This window comes from Myxine glutinosa, chromosome 11 (genome assembly GCF_964187855.1).
Source record: "Myxine glutinosa chromosome 11, kmMyxGlut1.1, whole genome shotgun sequence".
Lineage (NCBI taxonomy): Eukaryota > Metazoa > Chordata > Myxini > Myxiniformes > Myxinidae > Myxine > Myxine glutinosa.
The window spans coordinates 133,237,238-133,248,829 of NC_136271.1; the positions used below are offsets into that span (position 1 = coordinate 133,237,238).

At 47.8% G+C, this 11,592-nt stretch overlaps 1 protein-coding gene across 3 annotated transcripts in view; it reads left to right on the plus strand.

Annotated features, from left to right (window-relative positions):
* Positions 1–11,592, plus strand: part of LOC137436848 (serine/threonine-protein kinase PAK 4) — a 177,980-nt gene that overhangs the window by 139,557 nt on the left and 26,831 nt on the right. The window lies entirely within an intron of this gene.

Below are 11,592 nucleotides of genomic sequence, written 5' to 3' on the forward strand. Positions count from 1 at the left end.
GGTCGCTCAGCGCTCGTGGGTCGCGACTTTGGTGGAGATGCCGGGGAGGTCGCTCAGCGCTCGGGAGGGTGGCGTCTTGTCCTTCCAAGCTCGGGGCGCATCTCACGTCACGTCCGGCGCGGGGCCGCGTATATCCGGCGGGGAGTGACACGCCCTCGGCTCGTTAGCGCCGCCCCAGATGGCATCGGCCCATGGCTTCTCATTGGGTGCGGGGGTTACCGGCTCCGCCCTTGACGAGGGGCCGACAGGGAGCCCCTTCGTGGTAACCCCGTGGAGCGCGTGGTCAATGGCGGCTAACCGAGCCGGAAGGAGGACGCCCACTCCCCATGCCGTCACCGCGCCGCCCCCCTCTTTTGTTGTTGTTGTTGTAGTTGGCGCTTCTTCATGGGGAAGAGATGCGGAGAGGTATGGGGAGGTCCTAAACTTCCTAACAGGTGCCATATAATCACATTCTGGTGCAACGAAGAGTCATAATTAATGGAAACAAGTCCTTAACTGACATAGATTAAGAATAACTAGCAAGATGTCCTATAATTGTCTGCGTGTGGTGCGGGGGACCTGGGCACGACATTTAATGGGGGGATGAAGGGGAAGATCGGCTCTAATGGGTGTTGTTTACAGACAATGGGACTAGGGAATGGGGTAAGGGAGAGTTGGGGAGTATCGGAGAAAATAGGGGAATATTTACAAGCGGATATGGAGGCCAAATTCCATATTCGCAACATTGCACCCTTCTCTACCCTCGGGGCGTCCCGACCCGATAAATTTTTACCTACTTTAGTGTGGCACGCAATGTAGTTCCCTCTACTATTAACTCTACCCTGAGTGCGACAGTTTTACAGATATTCACAAATGAGTAAATATGTCCCCCTGCGACGTTGCACCCTTCTCCTCACAGAAACACACCCACAGGATAACCGAATCCGGAAAGAATTCTCAAACTAAACATACAGCCGGTAGGGAGCATTATTTACAAGACTACGCTGCTATTTACACTACGATCCAGGACCTGTCTTTGGAGGAACACATGCAGATGTTATGCATAGAGAGAGCGCGCTTGCCAACATCGATACACCAACCCACGAGTGCTCTGTGGCCGACGGCCTTTAATAACGTGCAGAGCACCCTTCCCGCGCATCAAAAGCACCACCCCACCACCAATCGGTGCAGTCACCATTGTTCATTGGAATAAAAATAACTTCAACAACCCCTAACCCTGCAGGTGTCTCTTGCTCTTCTTGTGGTGCACTTGGTGGTGTTAACTATTAGTGGTTCACCTGTATGGCATAGGTGCCACGTTGATCCATAGGTCCATCCCCGGGTGGTGCTTGGCCGCAAACGAACTGCGGTCCATTGTGGGTGGCCACAAACATTGCGGTCCATATGGTGTACCGATCCAGGCAGCGAACAGCGAAAGTGCAGGCCCACAACTGCGCAGCCAGCACCTCTCTTTCCTCTCTCTCCACCCCAAAGCCAGATCCTCGGAGGTGGGAGACAAAAGAAGAAACAAGTGAGTAAGGTGGTAAGGGCGCAAAAGTGCACGCAATGTAAGGTAATGCACACTGGGGGCACATGGGAACCAGGTGAGACAGGTACGTTCCTATCGTACGCCCCCCCCCCACCAGGTAACCTACATGGCCCCTCCCTTACCCCTTACTGTATCCACACAACACAACACTACCCATAAACATCTACTTTACAAATCAACAAACATCCCTACTGTCTTCCCCGTTCCTCCCATATACCAAATTCGTCTTCTCTCCCTCCTAACCAATCAAATTTGCCATTTTCAACTCAACATCAAAATTTGCCATCTCCAACTGCACATCAAAATTTGCCATTACCAATTCATCATCAGTCCCTCCTAGGGAGGGAGAGATGGAATCACCCCAATGTCTCATCCACGTCGTGATGCGTCTCACAAATCCAACAGCAATTCTCATTTCTGCAACACAAACAAAGAAAACACAGGTGTGGAGTCATCATCATCACCACAGGCAAGTGGCTGCGTATGGTGCGACAGGTTCATCAATCCTAACTATCTCCTAAATGACTTTAACAACTTTACACTACCCGGGGGCTTTCTCCGGCCAAACCATTGGCCCTCTTACACTATGGGTTCTAAAAACCAATTCCCATTGGCCAAACTGTGGTGCTCTTCAATTTGGGGTCTCACTCCCCCGATTCATCTCCCGGTGCCCTCGTACAATTTCTGGGCTGCGACGTGTACCTCTCCCAGTGGGTCTACCCACCTGCACACCTCCACCACTGCAGTTGCCTCCGAGCTTACCTGCTCCTTACCCTAACCTAACTACCAGGGGAAGGCCCTCTGGCTCTCTCCCCACTCCGTGCCCTCTCTGGCACTGGGCTGCCCGATCCACACCCGGGATCCTCAGGCACCCACTCACAACTACCGGCTCCCAGAGCCCACCTGCGGCCTCACCTGGCCGACATCCTCACAGTGGTGGAGTGCCCAACCAACTACACACACTAACAGGCTACACGCCCAGCCATTTCCACAACACTAATGCACCCATTCACAACACCATTCTGCAACCGCACCACAAATGCCAATATCCAACCACAATTTACCTGCACCCTCTACCTAACACTTACACTACCCGCCCCGGGTATCCGTGATGGGGGTCCACTCTTCCCCCATTCACACCTTCGCACCATGCACACCACTCCGTACCACTTACTCCAACTCTCTCCACACACCTGTACTTGCACACCTGTGCTCTCACACCTGGTGCCACCTGCACCCTTCTCTCCCCAAGCGCATTCGCGCTGATCCACACACTCACTACTCATACACTGCTCCACACACCTGTCCAGTTGCACACCTGTGCAATCACACCTGTTCAATTCTCACACACACGGCATCATCTCAGCTAACTACTCCCTTCTGAAACTTGCGCTTCCCAGTCGTCCCTTTAAACTATTGCGCTCCCACGTCATTATCATCCATACTAATCTACCTGCGTCCCCACTACAGGTATCAGTCACTAACTAAACTTAACGTCACCTAATGTCAATCTTCGCTAGATCCCTACACACCATATCCTAACCCACCCGGGCTAGTTTCCACTGCCATACACCCCATAAGCTATTGCTCCTTTGCCCCCCACATGGGAAGGATGGTGGATTTGCCATCCCACCACATCGGGGGTCTCTCACTACCAATTTTGCACATCAAATTTCAACAAATTAAAAATTTGCCAATCACTACCCATCATCTGCCAATCACTACTGCCAATCCCTTGCCAATCATCAAATTTTGTTTTTCTCTAATTTTGGGTCCAATACACTAACCTCATCACCCAGTCTACTCACTACTGCCTCTCGGTGCGCCAATTCCTGTCCAAAGCCCGGCTTCGTAAAGCCAAACAATGGATGCTGGTTGTTTTGTGCCAGCGGCTGAATGCGTCCGGCACTCGGTGCAGGGACGGGGGCTTACCCGGGCCGAGATCCCACGCATCACCTCGGCGCGGAGCCATCCAATGTCCCGATCTCGACCTGCCGGCACGTCTCAACAAAAAGTGGTCGCCATGACGACCCTTTCTATCGGGCTGCCAGCTCCGCCTAGTGGAGCACGGACGCGGCCGTTCAGAGCGAGGCCCAGCACGCACCGAGGGCCCGATTCGGCTATAAGTCGTTCTAAACTCTATCCCGTCTAACGTCGATGCTTCACCTGCATGCTTACATCCCGCAGCCCGTTCCTTGCTCACACATCCAGCCGTTTCCATGCCCCTCGTACCGTTCCTTACACACCCAGGTACACCCATTCCACTCACCGCCTTGGTCACACACCTGACCACCGAACACTTTGGCACACACTCGTTGGTAGCACACCTCACCAATACACCTCTTCGCGCCCCCTCCTCGGTCACCTCCTCTGTGACAATCACAGGTGTGCTCTCATTCGCACACCCAACCACGTGCCTCACCACCAACTCCAGCGTGCATTCCCACTCACGCTCTACCATTCCAGGTGTGCATCCTTCCATCCCAGGTGTACATCCTCGCTCACCTGTCACAACTAACTCACGCTCCATGTCACTCTCACTACTTTCACCTCCATTCCTGACAGCGCACTCACCCTTACTCTTGACAGCACACTCTTTCCCCATGCACCTGTCCGTCACACACCTTTCTCGCGCACACTCTCCCGTTACACCCTCTGTAACACTCACCACAGGTGGACACTCTTCCTTACTTCTGACAGCGCACTCTTTCCTCATGCACCTGGCCGTCACACACCTTTCTCGCGCACACTCTTGCGCACACTCTCCGGTCACACCCTCTGTAACACTCACCACACCACGCTTCCATGTGCTCCCTCGCACACGCGCTACGACCGACTCACTCCCGCCAGCACACTCACTCCTTGGCACGCACTTTTTCCTCACACACCCCAGAGTCGGACTTTCTTGCACACCTCCATTTTCGCACACCAGACCTGTCGCACACTTCACCAACGGCCTCTCACGAACACCCGGGTCTATCTCGACCCCCAAGCTTCTTAAATCCCCTGGCGCATCATACGCACGACCATATTGGTCACCACTTACACCGGGTCCTCTTCCTCTTCGCTTCTCCTCCATCACCTGCGAATCCCTCATCCGGTTAATGAGCACATCATCACGATCCAAACACAGACTTTGGACCAATTCTTTTATCTCCTCTTTTATCTCCTTGTTATCCCCTCTCCGTCGCTTCTTAATTTCGCTCATCCCTTCTTCCACTTCTTCTAATTTGTGCTTCACCTCTTTTATTCCCCGGTACGTCTCCTCAAGCTCATCCTCTAAGGCTACCTTGACCGTTTCCAGGTGCGTCCTCACCTGCCGGTCCTTCGTCTCCATTACCTCTACCACCTCGTCCAACCTCGTTGTCAGTCCCTCACGTACCATCTGACATTCCCTCTTCGTCGCTACCAAGTCATCTTTTAGTTCTTTCTGTGTCGCCTTTAAACCTCCTAATACCGCAGTGTTCCTTTGAACCTGCTCCACTAACTCCGTCTGTCCCACCGTCAGCTGCTCCACCTCCTGCGTCAGGTCCTCTATGCCCCCTTGTAACTTTACAGTCCCCTTTCTCACCTCCTTCTCCATGTGCTCCTTACAGTGCCTCACCTCCTCGCGCACTCCTCCGACCTCCTCACTCACTCCTCTTCTGATCTCCTCTCCCATCACTTGCATCTCCTGCCCAGATGCCACCCTCATCTGCTCCATTTCCTCCCTGTGAGCATCCAGTTTGGTTTCTACCCCCATTCTGACCCCCTCTATCTGCTGCTCCATTTGTTTAACTTCCCTTTCCGCTTGGTCCCTCATGTCCCTCAATTTGCCTTCCATACTGTTTTCTAACCCCTCTAACCCTTTTTGCATCCCTTCCATTTGATTCTCTTGAGCGGCCATTCTGTTTTCTACCCCCGTTAACCCATGTTTTACTTCTTTTATCCCGTTGTCTAACCCCTCAAAATTTTTGTCTAACTTCCCAAATTTCTTGTCTAACTCCTCAAAATTATTGTCTAACCCCTCACTGGTACCCCTCGCTTCGTCCCTCATTACCCCCATTTGCTCACTCTGAGCCCTCGCTTCGTCCCTTATTACCCCCATTTGGCCCTCCAATCGCTCACCCTGAGCATCCATCCGGTTCCCCATTTGTCCCATTTTGGCTTCTAGCCTGTCCATAAGGGCCCCCATTTGCAGGAGGAAAAGGTTCGGATCCACCAGGGGCGCTGTCACGGTCGCCGGCGCGGTGACCAGCGAGGCGCCATTTTGCGCGCCTGCTACCCTCGCTGTTTCGCTCTCCTCACGTCCCTCATTTTGGTCCTGGATCGACCCTACCTCACTCTCCCCTACCGGACCCCAGCCGTCTTGATCCGCCATAGCGCGACTTGCAAAATTCGAGTTTCGTAAAACAAAACAAATTTCGGCCGCTCCAAATTTTGACCAAATTTTTTTTTTTTCCTCTATTCGTTTTTTTTTTTCTTCAAAATTTGGTCGGGCCTCGAATCTCACTCCCGACACCAATTGTTACAGATACGACTTTGATGGTATGGTGGGCCGAGCGGGATGGCCGCCGTATCCGTACAAGTTACCCCGATTGCACCCGGGGTTGACTAATCGCGCTATGCTGGCTCAATAAGAAAAAGAAGACACCCGGCTGGATTACAATCACACAATACGACACCAGGGGTTCGATTTTCAAGTATATTCGTACGGAAAAAGGTTAGATTACAACTACAAGAGGGACAGCATAGGAAGACAGGCACTTAGACACACTCTTATATTAACCCTAGACAGACCACAGATAAACGGGACAACGCTGACTCACACGGGATTTGATGGCAAGGAAAGCGGCAGTCGATGGCTCAGGTGCACCTGGCTCAGGGACAGAATCACGTACGGTGGTGTCCAGCAGATGCGGGGAGGTCGCTCAGCGCTCGTGGGTCGCGACTTTGGTGGAGATGCCGGGGAGGTCGCTCAGCGCTCGGGAGGGTGGCGTCTTGTCCTTCCAAGCTCGGGGCGCATCTCACGTCACGTCCGGCGCGGGGCCGCGTATATCCGGCGGGGAGTGACACGCCCTCGGCTCGTTAGCGCCGCCCCAGATGGCATCGGCCCATGGCTTCTCATTGGGTGCGGGGGTTACCGGCTCCGCCCTTGACGAGGGGCCGACAGGGAGCCCCTTCGTGGTAACCCCGTGGAGCGCGTGGTCAATGGCGGCTAACCGAGCCGGAAGGAGGACGCCCACTCCCCATGCCGTCACCGCGCCGCCCCCCTCTTTTGTTGTTGTTGTTGTAGTTGGCGCTTCTTCATGGGGAAGAGATGCGGAGAGGTATGGGGAGGTCCTAAACTTCCTAACAGGTGCCATATAATCACATTCTGGTGCAACGAAGAGTCATAATTAATGGAAACAAGTCCTTAACTGACATAGATTAAGAATAACTAGCAAGATGTCCTATAATTGTCTGCGTGTGGTGCGGGGGACCTGGGCACGACATTTAATGGGGGGATGAAGGGGAAGATCGGCTCTAATGGGTGTTGTTTACAGACAATGGGACTAGGGAATGGGGTAAGGGAGAGTTGGGGAGTATCGGAGAAAATAGGGGAATATTTACAAGCGGATATGGAGGCCAAATTCCATATTCGCAACAATATGTTTTTTTTTGGAGTGGATCAGATTTAGTATTGATATGGTTTTTTTTTGGAGTGTCAGATTTAGTATTGATATGTTTTTTTTTGGAGTGGATCAGATTTAGTATTGATATGGTTTTTTTGGAGTGGATCAGATTTAGTATTGATGTGGTTTTTTTGGAGTGGATCAGATTTAGTATTGATGTGGTTTTTTTGGAGTGGATCAGATTTAGTATTGATGTGGTTTTTTTGGAGTGGATCAGATTTAGTATTGATGTGTTTTTTTTGGAGTGGATCAGATTTAGTATTGATGTGGTTTTTTTTGGAGTGGATCAGATTTAGTATTGATATGGTTTTTTTGGAGTGGATCAGATTTAGTATTGATGTGGTTTTTTTTGGAGTGGATCAGATTTAGTATTGATGTGGTTTTTTTTGGAGGGGATCAGATTTAGTATTGATATGGTTTTTTTTTGAGGGGATCAGATTTAGTATTGATATGGTTTTTTTTGGAGGGGATCAGATTTAGTGTTGATATGGTTTTTTTGGAGTGGATCAGATTTAGTATTGATGTGGTTTTTTTGGAGTGGATCAGATTTAGTATTGATGTGGTTTTTTTGGAGTGGATCAGATTTAGTATTGATGTGGTTTTTTTTGGAGGGGATCAGATTTAGTATTGATATGGTTTTTTTTTTAGGGGATCAGATTTAGTATTGATATGGTTTTTTTTGGAGGGGATCAGATTTAGTATTGATATGGTTTTTTTTGGAGGGGATCAGATTGAGTATTGATATGGTTTTTTTTGGAGTGGATCAGATTTAGTATTGATATGGTTTTTTTTGGAGGGGATCAGATTTAGTATTGATATGGTTTTTTTTGGAGTGGATCAGATTTAGTATTGATATGGTTTTTTATGGAGTGGATCAGATTTAGTATTGATATGGTTTTTTATGGAGTGGATCAGATTTAGTATTGATATGGTTTTTTTTGGAGGGGATCAGATTTAGTATTGATATGGTTTTTTTGGAGTGGATCAGATTTAGTATTGAAATGGTTTTTTTTGGAGTGGATCAGATTTAGTATTGATATGGTTTTTTTTGGAGGGGATCAGATTTCGTATTGATATGGTTTTTTTTGGAGTGGATCAGATTTAGTATTGACATGGTTTTTTTTGGAGGGGATCAGATTTAGTATTGATATGTTTTTTTTTGGAGTGGATCAGATTTAGTATTGATATGGTTTTTTTTGGAGGGGATCAGATTGAGTATTGATATGGTTTTTTTTGGAGGGGATCAGATTTAGTATTGATATGGTTTTTTTTGGAGGGGATCAGATTTAGTATTGATATGGTTTTTTTTGGAGTGGATCAGATTTAGTATTGATATGGTTTTTTATGGAGGGGATCAGATTTAGTATTGATATGGTTTTTTTTGGAGGGGATCAGATTTAGTATTGATATGGTTTTTTTTGGAGTGCATCAGTTTAGTATTGATATGGTTTTTTTTGGAGTGCATCAGATTTAGTATTGATATGGTTTTTTTTGGAGGGGATCAGATTTAGTATTGATATGGTTTTTTTTGGAGTGGATCAGATTTAGTATTGATATGGTTTTTTATGGAGGGGATCAGATTTAGTATTGATATGGTTTTTTTTGGAGGGGATCAGATTTAGTATTGATATGGTTTTTTTTGGAGTGGATCAGATTTAGTATTGACATGGTTTTTTTTGGAGGGGATCAGATTTAGTATTGATATTGTTTTTTTTGGAGGGGATCAGATTTAGTATTGATATGGTTTTTTTTGGAGTGGATCAGATTTAGTATTGATATGTTTTTTTTTGGAGGGGATCAGATTTAGTATTGATATGGTTTTTTTGGGATTGGATCAGATTTAGTATTGAAATGGTTTTTTTTGGAGGGGATCAGATTTAGTATTGATATGGTTTTTTTTGGAGTGGATCAGATTTAGTATTGACATGGTTTTTTTTGGAGTGGATCAGATTTAGTATTGACATGGTTTTTTTTGGATTGGATCAGATTTAGTATTGTCATGTCAGAGGTCCAGCAAACACAGAATCTCTTGGCCGTAAGTCTAAAGATCTCTATGAATGACCCAAACGATCTTCGAATTTGCACTGCGTTATTGTCCCCCGTCGCACCGCGGAGCGAAAGGGGGACTATGGTTTTCCCCTCCGTCCGTGTGTGTGTGCGTGTGTGCGTGCGTGCGTCCGTGCGTGCGGGCGTGCGTGTGAACGTGGCGTGCGTGCGTCCATGCGTGCGTAAGTGAAGGACCGAAATCTAATTTGGTGTGTGGGTGTAACCCACGTCAAAATCCAAGATGGCCCCCGCCATGTATGTCTGATGCCATGTATGTCTGAACCTTGTTAGCGGAATATCTTGAAAAATAAGCGAAGTACCAACTTCTAATCTGGTGTGTGGGTGTATCTAGGCATAATGAAGAACGCTATTGAAAATTGGGTCGCCACCTCAAAATCCGAGATGGCCGCCGCCATGTATGTCTGAACCTTGTGAGCGGAATATCTTGAAAAATAAACGAACTACTAACTTATAATCTGGTGTGTGGGTGTATCTAGGCATAAGGAAGAACGCTATTGAAAATTGGGTCGCCACGTCAAAATCCAAGATGGCCGCCACCATATATATGTCTGAACCTTGTGAGGGAAATATCTTGAAAAATACACGAACTACTAACTTCTAATCTGGTGTGTGGCTGTATCTACGCATAAGGAAGAACGCTATTCAAAATTGGGTCGCCACGAAAAAAATCCAAGATGGCCGCCGCCATGTATGTCTGAACATTGAGAGCGGAATATCTTGAAAAATAAGCGAAGTACCAACTTCTAATCTGGTGTGTGGGTGTATCCAGGCATAAGGAAGAACGCTATTGAAAATTGGGTCGCCACGTCAAAATCCAAGATGGCCGCCACCATATATATGTCTGAACATTGTGAGCGAAATATCTTGAAAAATAAACGAACTACTAACTTCTAATCTGGTGTGTGGGTGTATCTACGCATAAAGGAGAACGCTATTGAAAATTGGGTCTCCACGTCAAAATCCAAGATGGCCACCTTGCGTCTTCCACTTTGTCAACTCACATCACTTCAACGACGGGGGACCTAGGCGTAATGCTTGTTTTAACAGGTTACTGCGTTCATTACCATTTATTTACAATCCCCCAAGGATAAATTATACCGAATTTGGCGGTTGCTCGCATGTGAAGGCAGGACAATGTTTCTTTACAATAAAGGGTTCATTTAAAATGTATACGAACCCTTGTCATAGCAAGATCCAGCGATGCAATGACAAAAATGGCGGTGCCTTGCGATAAAATGACAGAGCTAACTTCGTCCAAAACATCTGTCCTTTGGTGCATCTTCTTCTCAAAGATCGCTTCAAAATCATCAGCTTCTCCGAGAAGCATCGACAGAAGGTTCAGCTCTGGACTGTTCTATTTGACGCATTGGCTTCGTATGATTGCAAGGTTCATGAACAAATCTAATATAGATAATGCTCAGAAACGCAAAGCAAGAGCTGGAGAGACTGCGTGGGGTAAGGCGTTCTACAAACCCTCCAGGTACTATCATGTTGCGCAAGTTAAATGCAATGAGAACGAGGATTGCAGAGGAACGAAAAGATGAGGTACCACCTTCAGAGGCCATTTTCCCCACAGAGCAGGGGTTGGCCTTTTTCAGGCACCGTGGTCCCCTTTTTGAAGCAATGTTTTATGGCCGGATGCCCTTCCTGCCGCCAACCCTGTTAGTCGCCTCTTGCCACACACAGGGAATTACCAGTGAACTGGTACTCAATTTGCCGACCTCGGAAGGATGACAGGCTGAGTCAACCCCCCTGGTGTTAATTCAGCGATCGACCGGGATTGCGAACCCAGGATCCTAGGATCCCAAGCCGGCACCCTAACCGCTAAGCCAACACCATGCTTTTAAAGAAAAGATGAGGCACATCAGTATTTGGAAAGGTTGAGAAATAGGTACCTGCAGGTAAGTGTGACTCGTCGAGCTCCCGTGACGTTTTGTGGATGGGAGCTTGGTGGTTTTCTATTTTCAATTCAGTCCGCACTGGTTGTTTTGACGTTTTTGTTAATACATTGAGATCAGAATTTAAATTTTGTTGAACGTTTCAGTCGACCTAAACAGTTTATATCCAACAACACTTTATTATTTGTGCCCAAGTGCGTTGGCCCAAACGTTACTTATTTTCTGTATGGGGAGAGCGTGCCATCCTCCTGCAAGGAATGGGTTATACTTACCAGAAGCACCCGCTCCCTATGGGAGTGGCCAGGGGGGTTATGTTGTTATCCGTATTCACAGGTGTAAATCTAAATACCTCCAAAATACTTCTCACTGCGTAATTCAACACACCTCACTGCACTGAAAAACGTGGCGACAGGAAATATTTGGTGAACGTAATACCCTCTCCAAC